This window comes from Chelonoidis abingdonii, chromosome 1 (assembly GCF_003597395.2).
Source record: "Chelonoidis abingdonii isolate Lonesome George chromosome 1, CheloAbing_2.0, whole genome shotgun sequence".
Lineage (NCBI taxonomy): Eukaryota > Metazoa > Chordata > Testudines > Testudinidae > Chelonoidis > Chelonoidis abingdonii.
Window position 1 is genome coordinate 17615677 of NC_133769.1, and position 10761 is coordinate 17626437.

The following is a 10761-nucleotide window of genomic DNA, read 5'->3' on the forward strand; positions in this document are numbered from 1 at the left end:
CATTTTCAAAAGCGACCGGCACAACTTTTGGCCTGCCCAATTCAAGACCTAAATCTCAGCAACGCAACACTTCAAAACGGAGCTGCCCCTTTTGCAAATGTTGGTTATAATCTCTCTTCTTCCGGCTCTGCCGCTGAAAAGGCAAGTAACAGGGGTGTATTTACTACAGTGCTTTGGGACGCACAAGTGCAAGTTCTATGCAGAAGCCTGATCTTCCAATTTCAGCTCCTAGCAAAGCTCCGGCTGCTTGCAGTGGGAGCACGCTGGGGATGGTCCCCAGCCGCCTGAGCTGTGTAAGATATAACACGCTGGTCTGACGGCACATGCTCAGCTGGCGCCCGTTACAGACAGTCCTTATTCCGCTTCCGAACGACTACGCAGCTCGTGGCACTGGGCCCGCTCCCGGGGTTCGCAGCCGGTTGGCCCCGGCTCCGCCAGGGTCTCCGGGAAGGCGTCTCTCGGCCTGGCTCGAGCGCCGGCGGTTGCTAGGCACCCGCACAACCGCCGCCGTAAGACCCGAAGAGGCGGCGCCCGTTCCGAGGGAGTGAGCGGCCCGGCGAGACCGTTGGTGAGTGGCCGCGCGGTGCCCCCTGTCCCGACCCTCACCGCAGGTGGCGCGCGCCCAGCCCGGGGAGCCTTGAGGGGAGCAGGGTGCTGCTGAACGCCCCCTCCCTGGCTCAGGGGAGCAGCGTGGCCTTCGGGCTCCTTTAAAAAGCCCCGGCTCCTGGAGTCCTGGGACGGGGGGGGGCGGGATTTTCCTTAAAGCCACAGCTCCTGGAGGCCTGGGATGAAGGGGAGATTTTCCCTTAAAGTTTCAGCGCCTGTGGTTATGGGGAGAGTCTCCTTTTTCATTTAAAAATATAATTTTGGGGGCTGGTGGTTTCTAAGAAAAGCTTTAAAACATGGTCCACATGTCCCTCCTAGCAGCTCAGGCTGCAGAAGGCAAATGATAAGAAAACAATTAGAATTCTTTAAAATCTTAGGATTTTTAAGCAACTCTCTTGATTTTGGTGGGGCCTGACTCATGGATTTTGCATGTTTGGGGTTGGCAAGGCTGCGAGGGTTGGCAGAGACAGGGGTTGTTATGCAAGGGGGTGGGTACAAGAAGAAATTGTGCTGTATTTTTGTTGCCTTGTATTTTTGTCATTGTTAGTCTGTATCTCTTTGTCCATCTTGTCTTTTAGACAGTAAGCTCTTCAGGGCAGGGCTCATAAGAACCACCTTGGTGGGTTAGACCGATAAGGCCCATCTAGCCCATTGTCCTGCCACCGACACTGGCCAGTACCAGAGCTTCAGGGGAAGTGTATCGAATATGGCAATTTTGGAGAGATCCACCCTTGCCTTCCCTTCATGATTTCTCGCAGTCACGGGTGTAAGGTCACCCTGAGTATGAGGTTGTACATCTGAGCATCTTGGCTAATAGCCATCACCTTCTGTGTGTGTACAATGACCAGTATGATAGGGCTTCAACCCTATTTGGGACCTTTAGACACTACCAGAATTCATATAATTCAGTCGTCCCCAACCTTTTTCATCTGGCAGGCACCAGATGACGAGCCCTGGAGGACCGTGGCGGTGGACGAGCATCTGCCGAAATTCTGCCAAGCGGCAACGTCAATAGGCATCGCCGCCGAAATGCCGCCAACAAGCAGTGTCATCCAGAGACGTCGCCGTCAAAGTCCTGCTGAAAATCGGCGGCATTTCGGCAGCGACGCCTCTGGATGATGCAGCTTGTCAGCTGCATTTCAGTGGATGCTCGTCCACCGTACATGGGCACACTTAGACACCCCGGCGGGCATCATGGCACCTGCTGGCACTGCGTTTGGGACCCCTGAAATAATTAATAACGGAGTCAAACACAATGTGGGGTCCTATCCTGGGTAGATTATATCTTGTCTCTCTCTCACTCCTTGGCAACTCCTTTGCCAGTAGAGCCCCACTGAATTGAAATGGTCTGACCTGTCTGCTGATACTTCTACTTATCACTGCCTGACTCCTACTTTGGGTATTACTGCCATAAATATGTTCAAACATAAGACAAACTTACAAGATTCATAGGATAGTTAGGCTGGTTTCCAAACTGTGCTGACTTTTAGGCACAGATTTGTGCCACAGCAGACTTGCCCTTTTCTTTTCCTTTCTGAATTTTAAGGAAATATATGAGACAGCAAGGGGGGAAGAGGTGTGGTTACATAACAGTCTTGGTGAAAGTGGGAACCGTCAGAACATTTTTAAAACACAGGACACCGGGAGTAGTAATCTGCTTCAAGTTGTGCACGCACCTATTCTAGGATGTTTGTGTTCGACTACTATACATAACCCAAGAAGATACAGGATTCCACCACTTACAGAATTTATTCATTGATGTCTCTGTAATGGCAATCACCGTAGAGTATTTCCCAGTACCACATAGTGGGATGTGAAATTGCACGATTTCCTCCTAAATTAGAAGAGTAATGCAAATGGTAACTCTGTGGTGTCTGTTGGCAAATTGAGCTTTTTGACTGATCACTCTGGGCTGTCTCAACTGCACATCAGTGTAAGTGATTTACCTATTAAACTTAGATAAAAGGTTTGACGTACCAGCTTGAAAGTGGTAATGTTTGTTTTTTACTTGCATGCACCTACTTGGCACTTCGGCCCAGAGCCTCAAAGGTATTTAGGCTCCAGACTTCCATTGTCTGGGCCTTTATATGTTTGTTTTGCCTGTGTTTTCACAGGAGCTTTTATGGAAAGTCTGCTTGAATTAATAGTCAGAATGTGCCATGTATGTCCGTTGCACTGGACAAGTGCATTTGCTAGATGAGCCTGGTATATAATTCAGCAGAGAAATGGTTAATCCTAGTGACATGTAAGTGGTCATAACAGATCTTTAGTGTTAATACCTCATTAAGATCTAATCCTATACTGTACTTCATTTGCTAGCATTGCTTCAGTATGTCTGTCTGCAAGCTCAGTTGGTCAGCAGTGTAGCAGTTCTATATTATACCTTACGATTTACACATCTTTCTTCCAGAAGGATTCCAAAGTGCTTATTAATTCACACTGGGTCATGTTTCCCTTTGTAATAAAAAAGTGCAATAAGCAGAAATAGCTCCAAGACTCAGCTGAGCAGGTTAATTTGTACTGTGGTATCGCACAGTGTGAGGAGAAAAAACTCTTTGTAATTATTGACAATTGGCATTTAAAGAGAGCTAATAATTGTGGAGTGCTGAACTACCACGTATATGGCAGCATCTTTAGAAAAGGGCCATGGTATCTGTATATAGTAACTCCTCACTTAATGTTGTAGTTATGTTCCTGAAAAATGCAACTTTAAGTGAAACGATGTTAAACGGATCCAATTTTCCCATAAGATGGTGTTTCTCAAACTGGGGTCACCGCTTATGTAGGGAAAGCCCTGGGCGGGCCGGGACACTTTGTTTATCTGCCCTGTCCACAGATCCGGCTGATCGCGGCTGCCACTGGCCGCGGTTCACTGCTGCAGGCCAATGGGGGCTGCTGGAAGCAGTGGCCAGTAAGTCCGTCTGCCCATACCACTTCCGGCAGCTCCCATTGGTCTGTAAATGGAGGGGGTTAGGTTCAAAGAAGATTTTGGGGGGGCAGACAAAAGGCATTATATACTGTACAGTACTGTATTGTGGTGGGGAGGTGCCCCTGGCTTACCCCTGGGGCTCAGGGCTGGGGGTTCAGGGTCTGGCAGTTAGGGTGCGGGAGGGCACTCAGGTTGCAGGTGTGGGAGGAGTCTCAGGGCTGGGGCAGGCAGGAGGTGCAGAGCGTTTACCTGGAGCCGCTCCTGTTTGGTGCAGGGGGTATGAAGATGGTTCTGCACAGCACGGCACCGCCCCCATGGCTGCGATTCTGGGAGATGCCCCCTCCCCGGAAGGCAGGGCCACCCAGAACGCAGGGGCTTTAGGGGCTGCAGGGCCCTGGGCTAAGGGGGCCCGGGGCCCTGGCCTGCAGCTCTAAAGCCCCTTTCGGAATGCAGCCTTGCGAGCATGGGCCAAAGGCCTCAGGAGGAGCAGGGGCAGCTGCGCAGCCAGCAGCCAGAGAGAAGTAGCCCTTTCCCCTTCAAAGGTGGCTGGAAATAAGCAGCACTTTGAAGGGGAAAGCACCACTTCTCTCCGGCCGCTGGCTGCGCAGCTGCCCCTGCTCCTCCACGGGCCGGAGGACTCAGGGCCACATTCCGAAAGGGGCTTTAGAGCTGCAGGCCACAGCCCAATGGCCCCTGCGTTCCGGGTGGCCCTGCCTGCCTAGGGGAGGCAGCTTCCCCGCTTGCTCGCTCCCTTTCTCTGGCTGCCCTTCCCCCGTACCTCCAGGCAGCACTCCTCCTGCTGCACCGCCCTTTTGCTCTCCTGCGTTCCGGGTGGCCCTCGCCTGCCCGGGGGTGGGGGAGAGGTGGAGGCAGCTTCCCCCGCTCGACATCGCTCCACTCGGATTCGCTTCCTCCCTCTCAGAAAGTCCTACGCGCCACCAAACAGCTGTTTGGTAGTGGGGGAAGCGCTGGGAGGGAGGAGGTGGAAAAGAGGAACTTGTGCAATGCTCCCTTGTAAAGTCATCCAAACGACATTATAAGGGAGCATTGCACAACTTTAAACGAGTATGTTCCCTAGTGGAGCAGTGACATAACTTTGAAACAATGTTAAGCAGGAGGACATTAAGTGAGGAGTTACTGTACTTATGTACGAATCTTCACTAAACCCCATACAAACTGAGATTATGCCCCTTTTCTTTGTTTGCTGATGGCCTTTCTCTGCAAAAAATCCACTGTAAATTATTATGTCAAATACAAATGCAGTTTTCAGCCACTCCCAAATAACTGCTGCCATGCTCCTATTGTCTCTTCTGTGGTTGTTTGAGGGGACTGACTTCTGAACTGAACCAAGTACTGAATAAGGGGTTTCAGTTGTGTGTAGGATTTTGAGGCAGGTTTTGTAGTCTTTTCAGGCTATAAGCCATGGGAGCACATGACCCAACAGAATTTTTATCCTCATCAGCATTAAGTCTAGAAACTTTCTTAAATGAAGACAGGTTCCTGGAAATACAGCAAACTCTTCCTAATTATGCAGATGCAGCTTGGTGACACTAAGTTACTGTGAGAAGAATTTGGCCCATTGACCAATGAAATCTAGCAGATGTTGTAGCATCTGATGTATTTTTCTTCCTGCATAAATGAAAAGTGTTCTCTATTAGCAAAATAAGATTGCGACCATTGGTGCCTGGAGTGACCACACTGAGATTACTCAATCAGGGCAAACTGCAAAGAATGGGACAGATGATAACCAAAACTGGTGGTTATTCTAATAATTAGATTCACCAAGCCAGCAACAAAACATCTGCTACAACACCTTACTGGTTACCCAGAAGCCAAAAATACAGTTCCCTTAAAGCAATCCAGACTTGGCCTCTCACACAGACAGCCAAGCAAATATGAGGAAAATCTTGTTCAATAATATATAAAGTTCTACTAATCCCAAGGGATCGGACACATTACCCATCAGGTCAATGAATATTTCAGATCTTACCCAAATACATGCTTACAGCCAATTATTATTAACTAAACAATTTATTTAAAAAAGAAAGAGTATTGTGGTTAAAAGATTTTTATACATACAGATATGAATAAAGTTCTTAGGTCAGTTTCACAGTAGAGATGGTGAGCTGCTGAGCTGCAAAAAGTTCTTTTCGGAATCAGTTCATCAGGTTATAGTCCAAATAGCACTTCATGTGTAGAGTTTGTTCAAATTGTTCCATGAGAATTAGCAGGGTAATCCAGACTAGAGCTGGAGACCTCAGTCTTGCGACTCAAACTTCCCCAGACCAAGCTTAAGCAGATCTGAAATAACAGGATCAGGGCCCTAGAGTTCTTTTATAGATCTCTGGCAGGTTATTGATAGCAGGTATTCCTTGGGTGAAGCATTGTGGTTCTGAAGTAAAAACTCCTGTTTCCTATGTATACACAGGTAATTAGTTACATTAATCAGCATAAGGTAATTCTTCTTCGAGTGCTTGCTCATATCCATTCCAGTTAGGTGTGCGCGCGCCACGTGCACGNGTTGGCAAATTGAGCTTTTTGACTGATCACTCTGGGCTGTCTCAACTGCACATCAGTGTAAGTGATTTACCTATTAAACTTAGATAAAAGGTTTGACGTACCAGCTTGAAAGTGGTAATGTTTGTTTTTTACTTGCATGCACCTACTTGGCACTTAGGCCCAGAGCCTCAAAGGTATTTAGGCTCCAGACTTCCATTGTCTGGGCCTTTATATGTTTGTTTTGCCTGTGTTTTCACAGGAGCTTTTATGGAAAGTCTGCTTGAATTAATAGTCAGAATGTGCCATGTATGTCCGTTGCACTGGACAAGTGCATTTGCTAGATGAGCCTGGTATATAATTCAGCAGAGAAATGGTTAATCCTAGTGACATGTAAGTGGTCATAACAGATCTTTAGTGTTAATACCTCATTAAGATCTAATCCTATACTGTACTTCATTTGCTAGCATTGCTTCAGTATGTCTGTCTGCAAGCTCAGTTGGTCAGCAGTGTAGCAGTTCTATATTATACCTTACGATTTACACATCTTTCTTCCAGAAGGATTCCAAAGTGCTTATTAATTCACACTGGGTCATGTTTCCCTTTGTAATAAAAAAGTGCAATAAGCAGAAATAGCTCCAAGACTCAGCTGAGCAGGTTAATTTGTACTGTGGTATCGCACAGTGTGAGGAGAAAAAACTCTTTGTAATTATTGACAATTGGCATTTAAAGAGAGCTAATAATTGTGGAGTGCTGAACTACCACGTATATGGCAGCATCTTTAGAAAAGGGCCATGGTATCTGTATATAGTAACTCCTCACTTAATGTTGTAGTTATGTTCCTGAAAAATGCAACTTTAAGTGAAACGATGTTAAACGGATCCAATTTTCCCATAAGATGGTGTTTCTCAAACTGGGGTCACCGCTTATGTAGGGAAAGCCCTGGGCGGGCCGGGACACTTTGTTTATCTGCCCAGTCCACAGATCCGGCTGATCGCGGCTGCCACTGGCCGCGGTTCACTGCTGCAGGCCAATGGGGGCTGCTGGAAGCAGTGGCCAGTAAGTCCGTCTGCCCATACCACTTCCGGCAGCTCCCATTGGTCTGTAAATGGAGGGGGTTAGGTTCAAAGAAGATTTTGGGGGGGCAGACAAAAGGCATTATATACTGTACAGTACTGTATTGTGGTGGGGAGGTGCCCCTGGCTTACCCCTGGGGCTCAGGGCTGGGGGTTCAGGGTCTGGCAGTTAGGGTGCGGGAGGGCACTCAGGTTGCAGGTGTGGGAGGAGTCTCAGGGCTGGGGCAGGCAGGAGGTGCAGAGCGTTTACCTGGAGCCGCTCCTGTTTGGTGCAGGGGGTATGAAGATGGTTCTGCACAGCACGGCACCGCCCCCATGGCTGCGATTCTGGGAGATGCCCCCTCCCCGGAAGGCAGGGCCACCCAGAACGCAGGGGCTTTAGGGGCTGCAGGGCCCTGGGCTAAGGGGGCCCGGGGCCCTGGCCTGCAGCTCTAAAGCCCCTTTCAGAATGTGGCCCTGCAAGCACGGTCCTGAGGACTCAGGAGGAGCAGGGGCAGCTGCGCAGCCAGTGTTTGGAGAGAAGCAGTGCTTTCCCCTTCAAAGCGCCACATCTCTTCGGCTGGCTTTGAAGGGGAAAGCGCCGCTTCTTTCCAGCCATTGGCTGAGTGGCTGCTCCCACTCGCTCCTCCATGAGCCGGAGGACTCAGGAGGAGCAGGGACAGCTGCACAGCCAGTGGCTGGAGAGAGGCGGCGCTTTCCCCTTCAAAGCGCCGCTTATCTCCGGCTGGCTTTGAAGGTGAAAGCGCCACTTCTCCGCCACTGGCTGCGCAGTTGCCCCTGCTCCTCCCGAGTCCTCTGGCCCGTGCTCACAGGGCCGCATTCTGAAGGGGGCTTTAGAGCTGCAGCCCAGGGCCCTGCAGCCCCAACATTCCAGGTGGCCCTGCCTGCTGGGGGTGGGCTGGGGAGGCAGTTTCCCCACTAGCTCTCTCCCTCCCTCTCTCCCAGAAAGTCCTAAGCGCTGCCAAACAGCTTTTTGGCGGCGGGGGAAGCGCTGGAAGGGAGGGAAGAAGGGAAGGGGAGGAGGCCGAGAAGAGGAACTTGTGCAATGATCTCTTGTAAAGTCAGCCAAATGACATTATAACTGAGCATTGCACAACTTTAAACGAGTATGTTCCCTAATGGAACAGCAACGTAACTTCAAATCAACGTTAAGCAGGAGGACGTTCAGTGAGGAGTTACGGTATAAAGGACTGCTTGGATTCAAGTCTGGCTCAGGCTTCAGAGTTGTTAACCAAAATGCAAATGCAATGTCAAACTTTGCCCTCTGCATCTTAAGATCATTTACGTATAGGTAAAATATGGCCAGCAGACTAATATTTACAATGCACAAGCAAAAACTATACTCAAGACTGAGTATGCGATCTGGCAGTTAGTTTATTTGCAAACAGAGCAAATTTAATTTGGAAGCCATGATGGCATTTTTTTGACATAAAACTGCTTTTAAGCAAATTGCATCTTACTAAGCGGAAAAATCAGTTACAAATGGACATTACCACCAGTTAATCTGATATAAAGTCAGACTATCTGATAATTTTACAGTTCAACATTTAAACAGAATTTCCATTATTGGGATCTCACTAGTCAAGTCAGATTTTCTATTTGAATCCAGCCCATTCTAAATATTTACACTACATAGAATTTATCCATATGAAAACCAACATTGTTATGTTAAATGATAACTGGTCTTATCACATTTATATTACAGTAGCACCCAAAATCCTCAATCAGGATCAAGGCCCTGCTTTGCCAGATGCTTATAAACAAACAGAAAGATGCACCGAAGAATCTGCTACCTACTCTGGGTTTTTGACAAGAAGTTTTTGAATGAAGTCTCTGGCCAAGTATGAAACTGATGCAAAAGTTTCCTCTGAATAATCCACATTGATTTGAGAGATATTGAGGAAAGTTTCTTGATTATCTGCCCCCACAAATGGAGATTCTTGAATTAGCAGCATATATGAGATTACACCAATATTCCTGAAATGAAACGAGATACAATTTAGGATGAAAGATAAATTACATCACTGGTGCTATGGTCAGTATTCTTTGTTATTTCACATTCCATGGGCAGCGAAAGAACCAAAAAGTATGCCACAGTTCTAAGCAATTTGATTACATATACATACCATACCTGATGTGTGTGTTTCTTAATGAATCATTCAGAGCATTAAGTGATTTTGCTGGTATGCGACTTGCTCTTCCTAGCAGTCAAGAGTGAAAGTTGCTCGGCTACTTAAATCTGCTTCAGCCATTTCTTTCTTTCTTTCATCACTCAATTATCTTCAACTCTGGAGGGTAGGCTAGAGTGTGTTTTCCAAAACCAACATTAATGCTTTGTTTTGAATTCCTCAATACAGATACACACAAAGAACGTGGTTAGCAACCCACCTGATGTCCAGACAGATCATTCCACAGTTATGTCACCTTTATCCCAATAGTACAAGAAAGCACTAAAGGGAATCAGGAGCATTCAATCTCCTCAATACAAAAGTTATTTAGCATAGAACTACACTACAGCTGGGTAATGTCTTTCAGTTCACTAGCAACCCCTATAAAAAAAAGTTTAGGTTCAAGTCAAAAAAAAAAATTCAGCAAATCAAAAAACTCAAAATGTTTGGTTTGATCTGGCTCAGTTTCTCCTTTTGAATTCGGGTATTTTAACAAAAAGGAAGGGAAGACTCACAAATCAGCCAAAACCACTAGCCGGTAAGAGTCACTCTCAAAATTGCTCATGCACAGTGACCATGAATTGCCACTATAACAAGGTCTGAAGGTCAAGATTGTCCCTACCACAAAGCTGAGTCTTAGTGCTGTGGAAACAGAATGCCTAAAAGAAACTTCTTCCTGACTGTGTAATATTACCACTACTTTCTACCCCAGGTTATTGAGCAATTCCTCAGTAGTTATGACATTGCCTTGCCAGAAACTGGATATTCATTTCCCTGATTCAAAAGGACTGTGTAGCTGAATTAAGAAATTGCTACAGAGCCAATACCCTACCATGTTTAAAAGATGCACCTATTTTAAAAATATCTTGCAGGAAAGAGAGAGAGAAACTCTTTTGCTCTTTATTCTTAAAATAAGAACAATTTCCTCTTTTTTTTTTAACCTCCCCATTCTAAACACAATTTTTACAGCAAATTGCATCCCCCTGTAGTTCACATTTTACAAAGTTTTGCAGGATACAGTAAATTCATTTAACCAATAGCCAGCTTCCTTTCTGGCATAGTATGCTGTCAAAGGCAATCTGTTCCTATTGTTCTAGCACACCTTTTCAGGCAGTTTTGAAGCACTAGAAGCTCCTGATAGTGTTGTTGCTGTCCTGGGATCTCCATGAACTCCAGCTTCAAGGCAGAGGGTCTCACTTGGTTCCACGGAGGGAAGCTGCCCTCTTCTAAACAGACTTCTAGAATGTTTTCCCCTCCTTCCTGTCTGGGGGTCTTCTCCTTATCCTCATCTTTTGAGAGGAGTCCCTGTGTCTGCTGGAGTGTTCCGTCCGGGCACTGCTCAGCAGCTCCAGTCGATGAGACAGGGTGCAGTAAGATCCCAAGGATTCATGATGAGCTCCATCGGGTGCTTGCGAAGTCTGAACTCCTAGGACTGCTTGGTGCAAGGACAGAAGGAGTGGCAGATGTCACACCTTAATGAGATGTG

At 47.0% G+C, this 10761-nt stretch overlaps 1 protein-coding gene across 3 annotated transcripts in view; it reads left to right on the plus strand.

Moving 5' to 3' along the window:
* Positions 1-382: 382 nt before the first annotated feature.
* MEIG1 (meiosis/spermiogenesis associated 1) overlaps positions 383-10761 on the plus strand; it is a 19207-nt gene continuing 8828 nt past the window's right edge. The window contains exon 1 of one of the 3 annotated variants that reach the window (XM_032799982.2): positions 383-568. The gene's annotated coding sequence lies outside the window, so the exon portion shown is untranslated. Of the gene's footprint in view, positions 569-6590; positions 6689-10761 lie in introns of those variants that run through there. The other 2 variants (XM_032799979.2, XM_032799981.2) reach the window with 2 other exon arrangements.